This window comes from Helianthus annuus, chromosome 4 (assembly GCF_002127325.2).
Source record: "Helianthus annuus cultivar XRQ/B chromosome 4, HanXRQr2.0-SUNRISE, whole genome shotgun sequence".
In the NCBI taxonomy this organism is placed as follows: domain Eukaryota; kingdom Viridiplantae; phylum Streptophyta; class Magnoliopsida; order Asterales; family Asteraceae; genus Helianthus; species Helianthus annuus.
The window spans coordinates 6945009-6959660 of record NC_035436.2 but is presented as its reverse complement, the minus strand read 5'-3'; the positions used below and the strand labels follow the sequence as shown (position 1 = coordinate 6959660).

The 14652-nt window shown below is 37.2% G+C and overlaps 1 pseudogene; it reads right to left on the bottom strand.

The window, feature by feature from the left end:
- Positions 1 to 432: 432 nt before the first annotated feature.
- On the bottom strand, positions 433 to 5139 carry LOC110935666 (annotated as a pseudogene).
- Positions 5140 to 14652: the final 9513 nt, after the last annotated feature.

Genomic DNA, 14652 nt, shown 5'->3' with positions numbered 1-14652 from the left:
AATAATTAATAAACACCGATACCACCGAAACTGGTTCGCGGCCGCCCTTTCCGGGTATTAGGGATCGGGGGTTGTGACAGATATACCATCCTTCGAGGTATATGTGGATCCTTCGATGGCTGTATGATCGAAAGATGATGTTTCGATCAGTAATCCTGATCCTTCGACCAGATGATCTGTGCTGGGTATATAAACCCATGCAGTGTGTTCATTTCAATAGAGACACCAACAACACTTGAGAGACACTTCTGTCAAGAACACACACACTTAGAGAGTTTGCAAAACAGATTTGTAAACATTGAGCTTGTAACCGAACCTTTCATACGTATTAATACAAGTGGTGTTAATCGGTGAATATTGTGTGTCTTGTGTTTATGCTTGTTTCATCTCGGTTTGCACTCTAGCTTGGATTCCGCACTTGCTAGTGTGTTTCACATAACAAGGTTAAGGTTTGACCTCATCCTCCGAGGGACCTACACCGGAAGGTCAAGGGACCCTTCGGACCGCCTATGGTTCCGCCACTCCAAATAATCTCTAAACTTGCAAAATAACATATTTTTGGTGGTATGATATCATGTTATAGAGTACAAATGACAAACGCTTGATCACTGATTTAGCAAAACAAGGATAATTAACTATCTTGAAAAACTACAAATGTATATTATGTCTACCTTAACAAAGTAACAAAGAAATCATATCGAACAAAAGGGGAGTTCATATAGATAAGTACCTCCATGAAACAACTCAAATCCATGTATAGCATCTGATCTTTTTATTTACCACCTAGTGTGGTTATTCCTTCCGTTACTGGTGAAGAGCATATATTCGTTCCAAACTCTGCAAAACTTCTTCACTTGAAGGCCTAAACTTGGGATCGTTTGAAACGCATCTTAATGCAAGTGCGAAGCATTCGATAGCACCTTGTATGGGGTAATTGTGCTCAAGACGTGGATCCATTATTTTATCTAGCTTTCTTGGATTTGATTTGTTTCGAGTAGTCCACTCCACCAAACTTTGTTGCCCTTTAGGCATATTGCGAGCTATTGCCTTTCGCCCTGTTATACTTTCCATCAACACCACTCCCAGACTATAGATGTCACTCTTCGTAGTCAAATGACCTGTAAACATTTTGTCTTTAACCAACAGGATTCATAAGGGATATTCTTATTGATTAATTCACTTCGATATAAAAACACACCAGTCGAGAGATACTCTGGAGCTGCATAACCATATGTTCCCATAACCCTTGTACTAACATGTGTTTCCCCAGTTTTAGGGCCATATTTCACCAACCCAAAATCTCCTAGTTTTGCATTAAAGTCCTGGAATTTGAAAGGGTAAAAATAAATGGTTAGCTTTGATGGCATAAAGAAAAATCTCCAAGTGGTTTCATCAAACAGCATTAGTTATAAAGAACTTAAGAGTACTTCATCTAGTAATATATCACCGCTTTTTAGACCACGGTACATGAGTTTTGCCGAATGCAAGCATGTTAGTCCACGGGCAACTCCTATCATTATCAAAAGTCGTGCTCCCCATGAAAGTGGTTCAATAGTATCTGGTGCATATAGAAGATCATTCATCTAACATATCTACTGCATTTCAATAATTAAACTATCGAGGAAAAAAAAACAAATAATGGATTAAGAAAGACCTGAATACAGTTTACCTGTGAATAAAAGATAATCATAACTTTTGTTCGGCATGTATTCATAAACAAGTAAGTGCTCAGGTTCATCTTTGCAGTATCCAAGGAGTCTAATGATATTAGGATGAGCAATATGTCCTAAGAAGGTCACCTCTGTCTGAACTCACATATTTTTAAATTACATTTAGCAAAAGGATTCATAAAACAAAAAAAAATATGGTTACATTCCAAAATAAAATCCTGATAAAAGGAAATAAGCATATTCCCATGTAGAAAACCAAATGTTGCATAACAATTTTATGAAACTTGCAATTTTATAAATTTATAGCGAATGCATCACTTCATCATTAAATAACGAAGGGCTTAGACCAAAATAACCGAAAAAAGTAAAGTTTGGCTTAAATTTTAATAACATATTGATGATTGATATGGAGTGCTAGAGGAAGGAAAATCTCAAAGAGAAAATACCTAATCAAAAAAAAAAGTCTTCATGTGGCAAAAAAGTTTCTAAGAAAACACACATGAATTTCCTAATATAAGCCTGTCATGTTAGGACCGAACGGTAGTAAGGTACTTATTCCATGAGCCATATACATTCTCGAGGTACTCACTAGAACTGGAGTATTTAGAATATTATGTTTTCGTCGAGTTTCAAATTGATGGCCTTTATAACAAGTATAACTTGAGATACATTTGGTGACACTTACTAGCCATTCACCATGCCCTTGTAAGCCTTCTTGGTTGAGCCTTTTAACAGCAACAGCAATTCCAACACCTTTTTTTGAAGGGGCTAAGGTGTTCTGCTCAACCCAGCCTAAGAACACTTGCCCAAATCCTCCCTCGCCCAAGAGCAAATCGGGACTAAACTTTCTAGTAGCTTTTTCTAAATCAACAAATTTAAATATCTTTAGACTTGGGCTTGGACTTTGGAAATATGCAGGAACTTCTTTCATCACTGGAAACATATTGTGGTCCTTCCTAGTGCTTAATAACTTTGAATCACGCTGAGCTAAAATAGCTGAACATACAAATAATATGAATGTAAGTTTAAGTTTTTCAAAGAAAAGGATAACAACAGAATGTTATAACAAATGTTAGTTATTGTGAACTGTGAAGATTCTTATGCTGCATTATGCAGTTTGATCATGTTAGACTATGGGGTGTGGAAAGTGTCGCAACTAGCTGAAAAGGGGACAAGTTTCCCCATATGCATCACGACACAACCATACCTATGTGATGGGCGCAGGGTCTGACAAGCGCACCACTACTAGTTGTGAAAAGGTGATGGTTTGCATGTGATGCCCCTGGCCCAAAATATTACAACTCATGTTTCATGTATGTCAAATGTATTTTGTAAATTGTATAGCGTGAGTTCACTAGCATATAGCTGACGTCATTTTGAGTATACATGCCACAGGTAACCAGTGTGGCCGACATATGAACTATTTGGTAACAGTGGCAACTAACTAAAGATCTAAAAGTTGTTAAGTCGCTTAGTATTGTAATTAGCAATACAATGTACTCAGACCATTATGAGTAGATAAAAAGTTCAGTTTGTTTTCACTGAAAGCATGGTTGTAAAACAAGGTTTCCAAGGCCGAGTACTCCCCAAGTAGTCGCTACAAGGTAGGCTGCCGAGGCGACTTTCTTTGACTCCGCCTAACTACTCGAAATCGGTCAAACACGGTCAACCTCGGCCAAAATCGTATCTAGTATGTCAACTCGGGCCGAGTTTGAAATAAAAAGTAATAAAACATAATTTCTATTCCTATCATATTAAAGAATTAATATCATTTTCACGTATTTGTTCTAGATATTAGTAAAGTTATTATGTTATTTGACATATATATAATTTCCAAAAACTAATTTCTTAATAATTTAACATGCCCGAGTACTCCCCGAGTACTCTCCGCCTAGGCCGAGTACTCTCAACTCCCCGATCGACCGACTAGGGAGCGCCTAGCGACTTTTGCAACCATGACTGTAAGTGTGCAGGCGGGGTGTTACACCCCCATAAGATAGTTTCAACATAAGTTATATCCTCTAATTAATTATAAGAAACCAAAGAGAACACATTATGAAAATTCTATTACGACAGCTAGTAGTTTTTTAAGAAAACTAATTTACATTCCAAAGCACTAAAAAACTATGGCCTCTAAAACTTTTTCAATAAGCATCTTATTGGTAAAAAAATTCAAAGAACATGACATTTATGTTTTTTTTTTTCTTTTAAGGATTTTCAGAGTCTAAAATGTGTGCCACGACTGACAACAACCTTGCTAAAGATTTTCTAGATCTAATAATCTTTTGTATTTTGAAGTTAGGGGCGACATTTCCAGATTTTCATAGCAAAGTCGCATATGTCAGCACAAATGAAAAGGAGTTAGATGTACCAGCTTTTTCTCTTTCTCTGTTGGATGAGAAGGAAAACAAATTAACCATTCTATCAAATATTGTTCTGCCTGCAAATTGCAACGAATTATTGAATTTCACTTGTAAAGCCACTACATACTCAAGACCAAACAGAACCTCAGCCATGGTAGGTCGTTTTGGACTGTTGTGTAGGCATCTCTCTGCAATTCTAACAAATTCTTTCAAACATTTTGGGGAAATTTCATTCCTTATATCTGAGTCAATTATATGCTTTAAGTTCCCTTCTTTGATAGAATCTTGAACCCATGTAACTAAACCCTCATCCAGACTTCTATCTGTAGAACGCTTCCTACACAACACTTCCAACAACACCACCCCAAAGGCGTACACATCAGACTTCCTTGTCAGCTTTCCAGTTGCGTAATAATTGGGATCCAAATACCCAAAAGTGCCTTTAACATGTGTATTCACATAAGTAGATGGCTGATTTATTGGACCTATTTTTGATAACCCAAAGTCTGCTATTTTTGCTGCCCAATTTTCATGTAATAAAATATTAGAGCATTTGACATCGCGGTGTATAACACCAGACTCAATTCCAGTACCAGTGTGCAGGTAGTGTAACCCGCGACTAGCACCTATGCAAATGTTTAGTCGCTGAAGCCAGGAAAGATGGGAACCAAGCTTATGGAGATGATCATCAAGTGTTCCATTGGGCATGTATTCATACATGAGTATCATCTCTTTTTCGTGATTACAGTAACCAATATCAAAGACACAAGATTACAGTGGCGCAACATTGAAAGCATTTCAACTTCCGCCCAGAACTCTGTTGCACCTTGGTTAGACATGGAATCCAAACGTTTAATGGCAACAACTAAAAGACTTGATTCATAGATTATGTTACCTTTATAAACCTTCCCGAAACCTCCACTCCCAATTACTAACGATTCATCAAAGTTTTTCGTTGCTAAAAGAATTTCATGAAATTCGAAGTGACGACATGCTTGTGACCGTTGTATGGAGGAGGAGGTGGAGGGTTCAGACTCCATGACATCTCCAGTAGCCAAGAACATAACTTTTATATGAAATATAAGCGGAAGTTGAAATGGATACAAGATGTTATGATGATATTAATTTGTTATAGGCACTCCTCTCTTAGGAGAGTCCCCTCTCTTACGCACACCCAATCAGGTTATGCCACGTCAACTCCCCTCACACCCCAATTTGATGGCGACACTCCCCTCTTAGGTGACTTGTTTTTTTATTAAAAAAAAAGAAAAATCATTGATTGGTTGAAAATGAGGGTGGCCCCACCATCTCCTCTCTCCTTCTTCGGTGAAACCTCCCCGATCTCCCTCCCCGCACCCCCTCCCCGCACCGATGGCGCCGGTGTTCCCGAGCGGTGAATTGGGTCGCCGCACCCACTCCCCGCGAGTGCCCCGATCACCCTTACAATAATTGGAGGTCTTCTTCCAACAAAAGAAGGTGGTGGGTCCCCAACTTTGATTGAATCAACGTCTCTTTTGAATTTTTTCCACTAAAAGGTGAAATTAAATAAGGAAAACGTACTCGTATATAAAAAGATTGCAAAACTTAACTTGACATGTTTTTTAAGAAAGAAACATCTTATAATATTAATACATCATCAATAGGATCAAGAAACATCAAGAACGAAAGGTATTCAATCTTCACAAAATGAAGTATTCAATCAATAGGATCAAGGAAAAGTGGAAAACATAATATAGTTTCGTAAGAAAGAAACATTTTATAATATTAATACTTCATCTAGATCAAGCATTCAAGCATGGAGCTAATATAGTTTTATTGGTGTGAATTTGACTTAAGATTTTTTTCTTGATTTTCTTTTCTACTTAGGGGCGGATCCACCCTTCTATGTGGGTGGACGAGCATACCTTTTGAAAAAAATTGGTGTTAGATTCCAACTAAAATCACGACCCGACCGCAACCTTTGGATATTTTCAACCGCCCCCGTTAAGAAAGAAGTGTAATGAACTTATATAAAAAAATATCTTTAGAAAAAAAAAAGGTAGTTTTTTTTTATTAAAATACAACCTAAATTCCCAATTTATATAATTATTCTATAACTACTCTCACTTAACCCAATTAATTTCACTGAACCTTCAACCCAATAAAGAATACATAATCCAAACCGAACCCAATCAAATTTGAACTAAAATAAAATAACCCAACCTACTGCCGTTTCCCATTCTCTTTCGACTCCCACTCTCTCTGATCCCAGACCCAAACGCAAAGAGTGGCATCATCGACGCAATCAGAAACCATTTTTTGCCGAAGAAACGTGAATTTCGGCCATCATTCCACCCGGAATTCGAAACCACACGGGTATGCTTGGATTATTTATGTTGTTTTTCTTGTTTTATCTGGATTTTTAGGAGAAACAGAGTTGTTAAAAAGGTTTGAAATTTTAGTTGTTTTGATTTTTTTGAAACTTTAGAAGGGTGATTTTGTTGTTTTAGTAAAATTTTAGTTTGTTTAAAGGGTAAATTGCCAAAATTGTCCCTCATGTTTTGGCATGTTTGTCATTTTCTTCCAAAATGACTTTTTTGTACCATATTGCCCCCCGTGTTTGGAAGTTTTTGCCATTTTTATCCAAATGCCAAACTAGGTTAGATTCAGCCATTTGATGAAGGGTTTTTTTGAAATTTCGCAATTATAATCGAGGACAATCTGGTCTTTTCTCTTCTAAATATTATATCAATTATTATAATAGTCTTTATAAGATGATATCAATTATAAAACCATAATTTCAACTAAAAACAATTAACACAATACATACAACATACGAATCGGTGAAGAATCGTCAATGGCACACGACTAGAGGTTTGGAGCCAGATAATTGGTGTATCGGAGGTGAAAATTCAAACTTCGATCCCGACATTCATATGGTTCTATCAATTGTCTGAGAATTGCTTCTAAACTAGGGTTTAAGGTTCTACTATTTTTGATAAATCAATCGTCTTTTTTTTGTGTTTCAGACAAATTTCCAAGCTACTTCACCTTGGAATTTCACCATGGTGGTGAATTTGATGATTTACCACAATTTCATTACAAAAGGGGTAAAGTCGATCACATTGACAAGGTGAATCCCGTTTTGTTTTCTGTTATTATAGTCAGTGATATGATGCAAGAATTAGGTTATTCAGAGGAAGATGTAGTGATATACAACTTTAGGGTACCAGGAGAGGTTCTAGAAGCAGGTTTAAGATCTTAGGGTAGTGATTCTGATGTGTTGAAGCTGATCAAGTATGCTATGCTGAATCTAATAGAATTATTGAGGTTTATGTTCAGTATATTTCCTGACATTTCCTAAAAATGATTCGAATACTGAAGAGGGCAAACATGATCAAGTTAATGAACCTCAGCATGTGTATTTGAGTGATAAGGATAATGATAAGGATAGTGACAATGACAATTATGATGATGAGGACAGTGGTAGTGTTGAGGGCAGTGATAAGAATAGTGATGATGAAGATTCTGATTATTTGTTGATGAAGATCACATAGTGCCTAAGTGAGAACCTAAAAAGCAGATTCCAAAAACAACATGTCCATGGACTTTATACATTTCTAATTTGAAGAGAGAAGGAACCTGGATTATAAAAACATACTTTAACAAGCGCACCTGCCTTTATATAAGGGATGTTAATTTATGCATTATCATTTAGCTGTCTATGGAAATCAAACCAACCATCAAATCTAATCTTAGGGTTCCAATCCAAGCTCTTCAAGATGATCTGCAAAGGAGGCTGCATGTACAAGTAACCAGGAATCAGTTGTTAGGGGCTAAAATGAAGGCAATAGAGAAGGTTCAAGGTTGTTGGGATTGAACCCTACCAGAGGAACAGATAATGTAAAGCCAAAACCGGATCACATCAGAGGACTACAATAAGCAGCAGTTTACACTTTGCTTTCCCCTTGACAGTGGTAATCTAACAGCTGATGGATCTTAAGTGCTGCTCACTACAACAACTGATGAACCAAACACTGATAATACTCTAAAGACTGCTGAAGACAAACACTGAGCTCTATCTACTGCTGTCTCTTAAGTACTGCTGAAGATTCAAGCACTGCTCATTCAAAGACTGATCACCTTTTGAAGAAAGCACTGATGTTCAAGTAATCAGTGCTTAGGCTACAACAGTGGAACGTGAACAGTGTTAGACTTGTTTTGTATTGTATTATCAATCAGTTGTTAGACATCAGTAGTTTTGTATAGATCAGTGTTTATAGGTTGTTAGGCTGTTAGATGTCACTATCATGGTGACGTCAGCTGAGGTACATCAGTAGTTTGGTTTGCCTATAAATATGACAGTACTCTGTAATGTTATATCTGATTCGTTTTCAGTGAGTTCTTCTCCTCAATTCAATCCTTTCATCTTGTGCAACCAACCCTGGAGTATCAGGCTGAGGGGGAGTCTAGTCTGTAAGCTTGCATTGTAACCTTTTGCTTTTAATGTAATCTTTCGACTCTATGAAAAAGCAATTGTTTATCAAACTATATTCTCCTTTGATTGTGTTTACAAAGTTTGTTATCCATTTCCGCTGCACTTAAAACTGCTCATATCTATTTGATTTGTTCAAACATCACAAACAAGCACAATCATGAGAGCCTCAGATCCTAACAATTGGTATCAGAGCTTGGACAGTCAAATTCGATCTAACAATAAATTTGACATAACAGTTCAGCTCAAAATTCATTGATACTAAGGATGGTTGTATTCAGTTGAAAAACAGAGTAACGAGTGAATCATGATCAAAATGCTTATTCAGAAACTCTGTAAATCAACCAAGATGTCATGTGACACACAAATTTCAAGCAACAAGTGATATTATGCACAAGTCACTCATAGTTTTCAGATCTGTAAAATATCTGATAAATTATGGGATCGTTCGATATTTTCAAAATTGATTTCAATTGTTGTTTTGATATTTGTGATGTTTTCACTAAATGCTAAAGTATGAACCTCAGATTAACAAAACCTATGTTCATATAGACATTAGTGTTTTGCTAACATAGAAAGAGGGAAATAAAGCTTTAGTCAAAATTTCTTATGTGCTCAAAGGCAGGTTGAGAATCCTCAAAAGGACCAAATCAACTTTGTCAAAACACATTAAGAAAATAAGGTGTCAAAACAGTCCAAATCATATGTAATGTGTGATCTGGTAATAAAACATGTACAAATGTGGCCAGATCTCTCAAAACATTACTTCAAAATGATTCTGGACTAAACTTCCTCAAAATAAAATCTCCGAGTGAGTATTTCTGTACTCAAGAATGGGAAGGGTAATAGGGAAAAAGAAAATGAACAAATCTCAAAGTGTGGTTATCTGAAAAACTTTTGAATTCAAAAGAAAAGAGTATAAGCATAAAACACTCTTGAGGTCAAAATTGGGTAAACAGTGGTCATCATGCAACTGTGTGCTTCCATCAAATACAGAAATTGTTCAGGTAAAAATGACATCCCCAGTGGTTGACCTTAAAAGAAGTATTTACAATCAATTGACAAGAAAATGACCCCAAACAATGGTCAAAATAACTTGAGAATGATATGATCATGAACTTATTTGAAAAGCTGTCAGTTTCTTTTGATGTTTTTCAAAACATCCTTTAATTTTTTTAAGGTGTTTTTATCTAAATAAAGCCAGATATATATTGCTTTTTATAAAATATATTTTGTACTCTTACTCTTTTTTGATAGTAAAAGTTCATCTCTGGTCAGGACGCAATTTCCTTATTTTTGTGTGAAATTACTATCCTTAAATCTGATCAAAAGGAAATGGCACACATTTCAAGGTCATGTTAAGCTCAAGTTGGTTGTCACATATCAAAGATTGATTACAAATTGATTTTGAACTACTGAGATACTCATGTTCTAGTTCAAGTAATTAGACACAAAATGAGTAGCTTTAGTAGAAATGTCTTCATCATCTGGGATGCTAAGCCACTGTCTGGAATAATGGACATTTGGCAAAACCTTGAACAAAAGTTTCTGTAGATGACTGCTGGCAATTTAATCTAGATAATATACATCTAAAATGTATTTTGTTAAGAATAGCATTTCTGGTGCTCAACAGATGTTAGATAAGATATTGTGCTTTCACAAGACAAAATCAATTTCTACATCTGAACAAGCAGATGCTAACATTATTTGTCAAAAGTTAAAACACTGCTGCACTATCAGTTGTTGCAATAAAAGTCTTCATTTTATTTTCTACCACTGTTGTACCTAAAATGCTGTTGTGCCTCAACATCTGCTCTCTAAAGTCTGTCCATGCTGATAGTCAACCTCTGCTCTTCAAAAACACTGATGTTTAAAATCATTGTTCCATCCACTGATACACCCACCGCTTCATTTCATTACCGTTGTAACTACAGATGCTTGATCCATCAGTGGTTGTCAAAACAACTGTCCTCCATTATTTACCATTCCATCAGGGGTTGGCACGTGGTCAGTTTTTAGCCTTCAGATCAAAATAACCACTGCCACATCAGTGATCACTTTTTCCCTAAATAAAACCCTGCCCTAAACCCCCAAACAGGGTTTTACACTGTCGAATTGAATTCCAAAGTCCTCTTCTCAAAGCAGTTTCCAACCTTTCTTCTCAAAACATTCTCCGATTCTTCTTCATCAAAATGACGAAGTCAAAATCAAAATCAAAATCTAAACCAAAATCACCATCATCTTCAAAAGAGGTCGATCAAACGACCGAAGAAACCATTGAAATCCCATACAAATCACCTCATAACTACGTGGGTCTCCTCACAAAACCTACCGATAACCACACCTTCGACTCCATCATTGATACACTATCTGCATCAAAGTACAAAACTTTGTTGACAATAGATGCTCCCATTTACTTGCAAACCCAGAGAGAGTTTTGGAAAAATGCAAATCTTGAAAAACAAGACGGAAAAGTAGTAGCCATTAACTCCTCGATGCAGGGTAAAGCATTTCAAATCACCCCACAATCAATCTCAGAGGTCTTCAAACTCGATGATGTGAAAGGTAAAACTTCTTTTGATAAAACCGAGTTAAAAGCTGATTTTCTGAAAAGAGGGTATGTAGAACAATCAAAGGTAGATACCTTACAAAAAGGTTATTTTCCATCTGCACCCAGATTTTTATTCCACACACTTTTAAGTTGTGTTTCTAATAAAACAACAGCGTTTAATGAAATACCATTGAAGATTCAATGCCTGGGATATGCTATTCTAAACAATAAAGATTACAACTATTCTCAGGAGATCTTCAATGATATGGTAAAGAATGTTGACAGCAAATCATTTCTTCTTTTTCCAAGATTTCTGAGCCATTACTTTAAACAAAAATTTGAAAAAGAGGATGAGAATTTTCCCAAACAAGGTGTCCATTTTCAAATAAAAAGTCTAACAATTGAAACATTTTCAAGAATGATGGCACCAATAAAATTAAAAGCAAAGGTGCCTGAGCAGATTTTAGAAACTGCCACTGATCCTCAGGCAACTTCTGCTGAGCCCACTGCTCCAGGTGATCCGAGCAGCACAACCACTGCTCTGAAACCCACACCTGACATACCAAAAAGACTAAAAGAAAAACATCCAGAAAACCCACCAAACCCAAAACAAAGGCAACTCTGGAAGATGAGATCCCAGAGCAACTGCCAGTGACAAAACAAACGTCACCACAAACCACTGCTGCTACTTCCTCACAGCAGTTGGAAGAAAGATCTCAACCTATGCCTAAAACTCCTCCTGCATCCTCACAAAAGGATCAGGTTGTAATCACAGGGACACCAAATTATGAAGCTCTGGATCCACTCGGATCTATCTTCCACAGTCCTGATCCCAAGGACATGTCTCTTTCAACACCCATACCCTCACCAATCATAATGCCACAATCAATAATACCCCTGTTGCATGCAGTTGTTATTGCACAGACACAAACCAGTTCCTCTCTATCACCCATTACTGAGAGTATATCTCCACAAGTGACTGGGTCTGTTGCTTATACCTCTGCTATCCCAGCAACAACTGAGGAGGTTACACCCCCTGAGTTACAAGTAACTCTCGGTGGTAGTTCAAGTGGAGCAGCAACTACAACTGATGGATCAACAGATCTTCAGTTTGACAGTTGTTTCACTAATAAGACTCCCTTGAAGGCAATTTCTTCCATGGCAACATCGGTAACCACCAGTGAGTTGATTTTAACCACCGGTACCATCAAAGGTTTATTGGGTGCTGAAGAAAGAAGTCCCCAGTACCAAGAACAAGGGGCATCAATGGATGATTTTTGGGACTCAGTTCCAAAGTCACACATTGATACAACCACTACTGGTCGGGATTCAGATGATCCTACTAATGTAGGTGATGATTCAAAATATCAGGAATTGACGGAAAGAGTTGAAAAACTTGAAGATTCAGTTGCTGAAATTAAAGATATGGTGCAAGAGATTTTAAAAGCTCAAAAAGCACAAGCTACTGCTGTTCCTGCTCAAGCACCTGCACAACATGCATTTGCTGCAAATGAGCTTTGGAATATTTTTCAACCCATGCTTGAAAAACAGCAACATATGGCTGATCAAAAGCATGCTATTCAAGTACAAATGCTGACCAACATGGTGGAATCAAGGTTTAAAGACACTCAAGCAGATATCAAGGCAATAAAGGCTAGCATACAAATGACTGCCCATAGTGGAAAAGTTCCATCTTCCATCCTATTCATGGATACACCCCTTGCAGATAATGCCAAAAAGGGGGAGAAAATCAAGTTGAGAAAGAAAGGAATAGAAGATGGGCTGTATATTGAACCAGAAGAAGAAAAACAGTCATCTAAATCCAAAACTTCAATTCAAACAGCTGATACATCAGTAGTTACAAAAACTACTGTCAGTAGTCAAACAACTGCCATGTCATCAACACACACACCTCCAATACACACCACCACCACAACTACTGTTCCACCACCATCTGCGTCTACAGCACAAAAACCACCATTACCATCACAAACAGCCAAACCATCATCAACCCCTGCCAAAAAGTAGAAGACAACAAATGTTATAACATCTGTTGTAATAGCAACAGTGGTTGAAACACCAGTTGTTTCAACAGCTGTTAGTCAGTCACTTATCATAACCCCTGCGCAAAAGCAGAAGACATCTGCTGATACATCAGTAGTTGTAATGACAACAGCGGTTGAGACACCAGTTGTTTCAACAGCTGTTAGTCAACCATCCACCACTGCTCTCACCTTTCCTATATCACAACCAAAGCTCCTCAGTAGAAAAAGAAAGCCAATCTCTGCCAATGAGGGAATACATGATCCTAATGCTGCACAATATCCACTGGAACTTGAAGCTATCAAAAATGAGATGAGGCAATTCTATACAGAAGAAGATCCTTCAAAAAGAAGATTCTCCTCACTCATAGGCTACATGCCACCAGAAGATATGGATGATTACCTCAAGATCAAGGCAAGGCAAGCTAAAGTAAAAGCTAAGGTTGATAGTGAAAGTGAAGGTCTAAGCGACGAAGGCATTGCTAAAAGACTGGAGTTCTACTTCACAAAAGTAAAGCAGATAGAAGAATTTGCAAAAGAGCTAATCAAAGAAAAGGCTGATCAAAAGAAAAAGTTAAGGAAACAATATCTAGCCTACATCATGAAAGAGAAATTCTATCCTGCTGAAGAACAACAGTTTGAAGAATGGCCATTAGTTGCATTAAAGCATGAAGCTGAGAGGATTGACAGAATCAAAGATGATCCCACAAAGAAGAAAAATGCTCCAAACTGGAGCAAATAGAAAAAGCTCATTGCTGACCTCACTGCTGAGTACAAAGGAAAGAAAAAGGAGCTGGTGGATGCAAAAATGGATACTACTGAAGCCATATCAAAATGGTCCAGGCAGCAGACTGATGAAGCCTATAAAAGGCTAAAGAAAAGAAAGATAACTGCTTCAAGTGCGTCAAAGAAACGAGAACATATGATGAAACTTGAACAGCAGATTGAAAACCTCAGAACAATGTTCAAATCAGCATACAATCCTATTTTTGTGTCAGACCAAAAAGAAGGTAAACAGCTGACTGAGGAAGAGGTCAAAGAAAGAGAAGCAGAGTACTTCAAGGACACCATCATGAAAATGGGTCTAAAAGAAGATAGCTCAACAAAGCTTTCAAAACCTTGTTAAGAAGGTATTAAACAAGCCTGCATCACCAAACACTGCAACAGACATGTCAGAAATTGAAAGGCAAGAGCTTATTGAACAAGAAATTGCAGAAGACATAGCTGCAGCAAACAAAGTCATTGAAGAAGCCTTCAAAAGAATGTCTGAAAGTTTGCAAGTGTTTACAAGGCCATCATCCCCCAACTCATCAAAGAATAAATCTCTCCCAAGAAACCCATTAGGATTTAAAATACTAAAGTGGATGTCTGATCAAAAGACCCACGTATTGACTTTGGTCAGATCCAATGGCGAAATGAAGTACATATGAAGGAAAGAAGCACTTGGCCTTGGTGTTGAAGATCTGCAGGATCTCCTTGAACTTACATTGTGTAGGGATGAGGATGACCAGAGTTCCAAGGAATTTGAAGCTGAATTTAAGAAACAAGCTAA